Here is a 7,547-nt window from a genome sequence, read left to right on the forward strand (position 1 = left end):
ACTGAGGCCTGAAGCCCCCAGGGGGGCTCGTCCCGACCTCAACGCTCCCCACCCTCTGGCTAGGCCTGCTGGACCTGGAGTTGGATCCTCTCTTGTTCATGCCCTCTCTCTCCCACTCAGCAAATTCTGCTCAGCGTTCAAGGCCCAGCCAGAGTGCCCCACCAGGGTGCATGATCCCCCAGGCCCATCATGTCACCCCACCGCCGGAGTGACATCTCAGAAACTCGCAGGGGCAGTTCTACCCTGTCCTCTAGGGGTCACTGTGAGTTGACTTCGACTCCGAGCGCAGGGAGGGGTGGTTGGACCTGAGGGCAGAGCCCGTTAATAAAGCCGATTCATCTGCCGTGAGCTGAGGCAGCGCGCAGTGGGCAGGCTGGCGTACGGAGGCCCAGGGTGGAGCCGGCTGGCGGCAGAGCTGATGAACACCGAGCAGGCTGGCAGTCGGGCCTTTGAGAAGCAGAAAAGCACCACTCACAGCCTGATGGCAGAGCAGCCAGAGAGCCCAGCTGGCTGCCGCCTGGCGGGGAGCCGGGCCTGGGCGGCCCAGAGAGGCTGACAGGCCTGGTCCGAGCAGCCCCGCAGGCAGCGTCCACATCAGGGGCCCTCGTGGGCCTGGCCTGCGTGCTTTCTGACCCTGATCCTAAGTCGTTTCTGTAACTTCCACCGTGGTCCTGACCCCTGGCGGGAGTTGTGGCTTCCTTAACCCACCACATCTCTGTGGCCATGGTCCCGAGCTCCGCATGCCGCTGGGATGAAGTGCGGAGCGCGGCAGGGAAGGGAAGGAGAGTGTGTCCTGTGGGGGGCCTGGCTGGGTGAGAAACCACGATGGCGATGTGGGAGAGGGGAGGTGGGTCTGGCCCGTATCTCGCAGGAACTAGACCTGTGCAGACCTGCGTCACATCCCCATGAACCCAGGCAGTTTCTGGTGTCACACTACTCCAGGGTCGTGATGTCACACCATGCCATGATGTCACTGTGTTACATTGCAAGAGCCAAAAAGGTTCTGAAACTCAGAGGCCACACTCAAGGTGTGTGTGTGGGGGGGAGGGGGGACCACCCAGAGGAGATGGGGGAGGGGTCATGGCCCTTTCTTCTTCCCACTACTCATTTCCAATTTTCCTTTCAGAGCCTCTCCTGCTTTTATCATGAATAAAGTGCACAGACACACACACAGGTGAGGTACAAGTGCAAAGCACCCCCCTCCCACCTGGACTGCCTCCAAGCCCAGCACCTAAGGGCACCTGGTGGGGGGGGGGGACCCAGCCCCACAAAAGGCCCGTGTCCTGGGCTGCAGGGGTCCGCAACACTCCCCTTTCTCCTTCTGAGCTCCATGGTGAGGTGCTTTAATCTCCTACTCCTTTGGAGATGGGCTGTTGGAACCGCTGGGTAAAGTTGTGCTGCTGGGGGCTGGCCGTGGTTCCTCCCTCTGTCCCCACTAGCCGGCTGGGGGCTGGGAGAGAGGGGGATGGCGAGGGAGGTGGCAGAGACCACGCTCTGGGCCCTGCACGCCTGGATGAGCCCAGATGGCAGGAGGGCAGGACAGCGGGGAGCCCTGGTGGCACTCAGGGTTGGGCACTGAGCTGAGAACAACCAACTCAGCGGTTTCAGTCCCCACTCGCTCCGTGGAAGACAACAAGGTCCGCTGCTGCCCCTGGACCGACTGGCAGCTCAGACACCCCAGGGGCATTTCTGCTCTTCCCTTTGGGCTCTGGGGGTGGGAACGACTGGATGCCGTGGGAGGGCGTTTGGGTGGAGTCAGACAGGGAGGAGGGGCTCCAGGTAAAATTAGGGAGACAGAGCTTTCTCCAGGTGGGGGCTGGGGAGCTGCTTGCTGCCACTGGGAGAGCGGGGCCGCCACTGTGCCCACCTCAGCCCGCCATCCTTCCCCTGCTCCATCCCACCCACCCTCCTTCCTCCCTCTCTTCAGCCCCCGCCTCCCTCCTCCTTCTCTGTCGAGAGCACAGTCATCCACAGACTCACAAAATTAAATATCTGAAAGATGTTAAAAACGTATCTTGGTTTCTATGGCAACGTGAGCATAATTCACATCTCCCAGGCAAACTGAAGACGAACACATTTTTCCTCTGTATATGGGTGACCAATTATTTTTAATAACCAGGTCAGCAGTGGCCGTCCCTGTCCCAGTCCCATTAGCATTCCCAGGCGGCAGCCTTGTGAGGACAGTGGTCATCGAGGGTCTAATGAGGGGCTCTGGGCTGGAGGAAGGGGCAGGGACTCCCTGCCTCCCTGCCCCCACCAGACCCAGCCCTGCAACCCTGCCCCAGCCCAGCCCTGCCCCTGTCCTCCCTGACCCTAACCTGGACCATGACTCCTGCTTTGATGGTCTGCATCCCTGCCAGGGACCCATAGAAAAAACAAACTCATTGCCATGGTGTTGATGCCAACTCAGTCCCCGGTGACCATACAGGACAGGGCGCAACTGCCCCTGGGGTTCCTAGACTGTAACTGTTTATGGGGGTAGGAAACCCTGGCCTGCTACTGTGGGGCGGCTGGTGGCTTTGAACTGTGGGCTTTGCAGTGAACAGCCCAATGCGTAACCACGAGGCCACTGGGGCTCCTGTCCCGGGACCAGTCAATGCTCAGTAAGTGCTCATGGAGGCAATGGGCCACAGGTCAACAGCCCCCTGGTCAGGCTCCAGCCACACTGCTCCTGGGCAAAATCTCTGCCCGGGTTCCACAGCACCTGGGCTGTCGGGGCCACAGAAGGGGGTTCAGGGGCTCACTGTTAGGCAAACTGAGGCCAGGGCAACCAGTGTGCTTCTTAATTTCCTGCCAGTCGGGGGTGCCCTCTGTCCATGCAGCTGAACTTTCTCTCTGTGAGCTGGCCGCCCTCGGTCCAGAGCAGACCCAATCCCAGACAGTCACCGCCCTGGCCTCAAGTCACCAAATCCCGGCGCCCTGTCCAGGAAGGTGCCTTGCACTCTCCGGAGAAAGCTCCGCCCTGTCCTGCGTGTGTGATGAAAACTGACCCTCGCTGGAGGCAGAGGTGGGGTCCCTGAGTCCAACACACACACACACACACACACACACACACACTCACTCACACACACACTCACTCACACACTCCAGGTTCAGCAGCAGATCCAGGGAGAGGCCACCCGCCCTGCCTTCTCTGCACTCAATCCTTCCCCCTTTCTTCATCTTTCCTAGTCTGCAAGTTGTACAAGGGGATGCAAAACATGCCTGGAAGACAGAATGGGAAGACAGTGGAATTTCCCCCACCAACGTTTTGAAGCCCTCTGCCTCCTATACTCTATTCCTATTCTTTTAAAAGTTATCCTCTGGGTCTAGATAGCTTTAGAAGGTTGCTCCCTCCCCCCACCCCCAAAAGAGACTCTACAGGAAACTAACTGAGCAGGTTGCCACCCGAGTTCAAAGCACTGAGGGCCGGGGCCTGAGGACTATTCCCTGGCTCCTCCTTCCCTGACCAAGGATGGTCTGAAGAGTCTCCGACTGGAACCCTACTAGGGAAAGACATCCAGAGATGTAGATGTGAATCACAGAGCCATTCACGACAGGAGGAAAATGGAAACAACTTGATGTACAATAGGGGAATAATTAAATGGACTATGTTAATCCATCCAATAGAATATTGTGCAGTCATTAACATCATGTCTTTGAAGAATTCTAATGATATGAGAAAATGCTTCTGACATTAAGAAGTCCCGAGCAGGCCTCTGCCTGTGTCGGCCTTGGCGATGGTGAGGGGCCCTGGGGGCACACCACAAAGGGGGCCGAGGGAAGCCCCACATGCCATGCTCTGATGCGAAGGGGCACCCATGCCAGAGAACGAGAGCAAGGGGGTCCCAGCAGGACCCCTGGAAGGAGATGGGGTGGGAACACTTCTGGGGGCAGTGTGCAGTCCTGCCTTAGGACGAAGGGGGTCGAAAGCAAGACACCTTGAGGGGAGGCTTCTGTGAAGTTCATGGGAGACGTTCCATATCTTTCAATCCCATGAATTTCTTTGAAGCCCCCTCACAGGTACACAGAGATGTCCGTCGAGGAGGTCACTCAGGCAGCTCTGAAGACGGGTTCCCAATCTGTGGGTCAGGTGGCAGGCTGGCAATCGCTGCTGGATCCTGAGATCAGGTGTCATCAGCCGGCTGCAGCTCATGGCACAACAGGAGGGAACACTGCCCGGTCCTCCCAACCACTGCCTCAGCAACTCCATGGTTACAGCCACCGTGTCCACCCACCTCCTTCTCACTGCCCCTCTACTTTACCAAGCATGCTGTCCTTCTCCAGGGGCATGGCCTCTGGAGAATGCCCAAAGCACAGGAGACACAGCCTTGCCCGGCTCACTCCCAAGGAGGCCCCTGATGGCATTTCCTCTGAGACAACTCTGGGATCAAGGGGGCTGGCACATTCCAAGTGTGCAGATCAGGTGTCCAGTCGGAGGCTTCTGCAGAGGTTGGCCTGCGCCAGACCACCCATTTATATGAGGCAGGCCACGCCTCCAAGGAAACGCCCCGCCCCACTGACAGGCAGCTCACAGCTGATCGAAGGTGGAAAGAGAGTATGTCACCTTACAGCATAGAGCACCCTGTCCAGGGTCTGCAGGCCACTAGACGATGGCCCATGGGACTCCATGGATGCTGCCTTAGGGCTCACGTGCCTCAAGTTACCTCAATTTGTGTCTTGCTGACGTTCCTCGTGGGCTATGTAATGTCAACTGACCTTGATGTCCCCAAGACCATGGCCCTGAGCCCCCAGCCCGTAACTCATGCCCTCACAGCGTTGGGTGACACTGAACAGGTTTTGCTGACTTGGCCCCTCCCCGTGGGCGCCAACAGTCACCGCTACAACCAAGGGAAACGCCCGTGGACAAACTGCGTCTGTCAGACCTCGGTGCACGCACTCGCGGCTCTGTGCCCACACCCGTCCAGTCTGCGTGTGTAGGCCAGGCTCTCCGGTCGGTCACCGGTCTGCACGGCCAGGGAGGTACCAGGGCTGTGGCTCCAGCATCCCTCCCATTCCTTCCTCCAAAGGACACGGCACAGCCCTGGAGTTGATGGCATTTCGAGAGAACCGAAAATCATCGTGGTGAGAAGGTCAGGAAGAGTTGTGCCCAGGACTGTTTTTCCTCCCATCGTCGTGGACTGTGCCCCTGCCCGTCTCCCGAGGGAAGCGAGGGCTAGTCTGTGGCAATCCCGTTGAGAAACTTCACCTCATCTGCCCTCAGGGCTGAGCCGGCCCCTTCGGACTCCCTTCTGCCCCCCAAACACAGAGAACATTGGGGAGGAACAGGACTCAGTCCCTTGGGGATGTGCAGACTGTCCCCTGGACGGGGTGTGGGTCACAGGGGGCGGTGTTCTTCCGGGGTCAGCGCAGAGATGGAAGCAGACCTGGATGGAGGGCATGCAGAGAAACTGCAGCTTCGTGTTTGATCTTGTTCAACAGTCTCCGTTGTTCTGCAGCTACACGCGTGGCCTTGCCTGCACGCATCTGTTATCTGTGACATGGACTTGTGCAGACTTCCTAGGGAGTGGGGCAGGGATCAGCCCAAAGCGAATTTCCATGAGGCAAAGGGCTGCCACCCTCCGTCCTCGGATCCTCTCTACTCCCTGGCTCAGTTCAACATCCACCGACCTGGCCCGGATCTAAGCATCCTTACAGGTAAGTGGTTTAGTTAAGGAGATAACCAGGCACAATGTGGGGTTAGATGAGGAAGCATGCAGACCCTGGGAGGCTCCCCCAAGGTGGTGGGGGGCACATCCCTCCCTTCTCCAGGGCAGCATGGCTCTCAGTTCCTGACGTGCATGCAGAACCTTCTCTGTCCTGTCCTCCCCTCGGTGAGGACAGACCCCCCTCAGGACAGGCCAGTTTCTTCAGCCTCCCTGCTGCTGGCTTGCCCACTGCTAAGTGACCCAGCTCACAGCCGTGTGCAGCTCTGCCAGCTCTGGGCAGCTTGCCCTCTGGACAGGGAGCTGCCCTGTTCTAGCACCGGGCCCATGTGACAGTCCCAAGAGCTTCCTCTCTCTCTCTGCGGCTCCTCTTCCTTCGTCCTCCCATCTGAACACCTGTGGGGCTGGCTGCGTGGATGAACGGACTGGGTCCGTTTTGAAGCACGGCCCTCCCAAGAGGACAAACTGACCAACTCCTCCTGGCATCAGCAGATGCTGATTCAGTGGCATAGCCGTCAGTACGGTGAAACCCCTCTCCCTGTGCCGAAACAGAGTCCTGGCAGGCAGGCCGCGGCCCAGGACCTGACAAAGTACCCCAGCTGACCCAGGAAACCCAATCAACCTGCACTACAGTAGCCAATCGCCTGGGCAGAAAATTCGGGCTGACTGACTTAGGGTGGACATCTCTCCAGCCAGCTGTTTTGCTCCAAAGAGCCCAAGCAAAACACCACCTACGGGATCTGGTGTCCCCGCTGTCTCTCACCGCTCGCAGCAACGCTGCCAGAGTCGAGCGGCTCCGGAGTGTCCAGTCTGCAGGTCGACCGGTGTTTTCTCCTGAGCAGCAGGTGAAGGAGTGGTCAGCCACCAGGCCTCCCTCCCGTCCGTCACCCCTGCTGTCTGTGTCCCGAGGAGCAGGTGAAGGAGTAGCCAGCCACCAGGCCTCCCTCCCGACCGTCACCCCTGCTGTCTGTAGGGCAAGGCCCACGCCCCGCTTCTCCGTTCATTCAACAGTGGCAGCAGGCGCGATGCTGTGAGGTTGTGCCGTAGCAGGGCCGCCCAGGCAGACCCCCACGAAAGGCCTGGAGGCCCCCTTCCAAAGCTCAGCCATGGAAGCCCCCGGGGGCGACAGTAGGGAGATGCTCTGAGATGGCTGGAAGGTGGGCCCTGGCACCCCGCCCAAGTGAAGAGGGCGGCATGCTGGGTGGTGGTTTGTTCCCTTCCAGGGTGCCTCCCGGAGTGAGGCTGACCTGACAGAGACGACATCAGGGGCACAGCCACAGGCGTGGCACCCACTGCCCGGGCCAGTATCGACCAGTCAGAAGCAGGTCACAGCGGACAGGTCCCACAGGGAGTAACCTCATTCGACCCCATCCCTGGAGTCGACCAGTTCCCGCCTTTGTGTCAGCCTCCAGGGTGGCACTTCCAGAATCCAGTGCTGTTCACTTGCCTTTTCCACTGAAAAAGGCTCGTGGAGGGCATTTCCGTGTGCCCGCAGCGGGATCTGGGTGTAGATGGACTGGCACAGTGGCTCCAGCATCCCTCCCATTCCTTCCTCCAAAGGACACGGCACAGCCCTGGAGTTGATGGCGTTTCGAGAGAACCAAAAATCATCGTGGTGAGAAGGTCAGGAAGAGTTGTGCACTTCCAGAATCCAGTGCTGTTCACTTGCCTTTTCCACCGAAAAAGGCTCGTGGAGGGCATTTCCGTGTGCCCGCAGCGGGATCTGGGTGTAGATGGACTGGCACAGTGGCTGCAATGAGGGCGCAGTCGGGCAGAGGTTTTCCTGATGCACACGGGGGCTCCCTGACTGGGCAGGTCCAGACGGCACCTGGGCATCCGGGGCACCTCGGTGGACAAGTGGAGGGAGTGTGCAGCTGCTGCCGTCAGGCCGGTGGTTCGACC

The sequence above is a fragment of the Echinops telfairi genome, unplaced genomic scaffold, assembly GCF_000313985.2.
Source record: "Echinops telfairi isolate 266 unplaced genomic scaffold, ASM31398v2 ScPeMD7_2;HRSCAF=8, whole genome shotgun sequence".
Classification (NCBI taxonomy): Eukaryota; Metazoa; Chordata; class Mammalia; order Afrosoricida; family Tenrecidae; genus Echinops; species Echinops telfairi.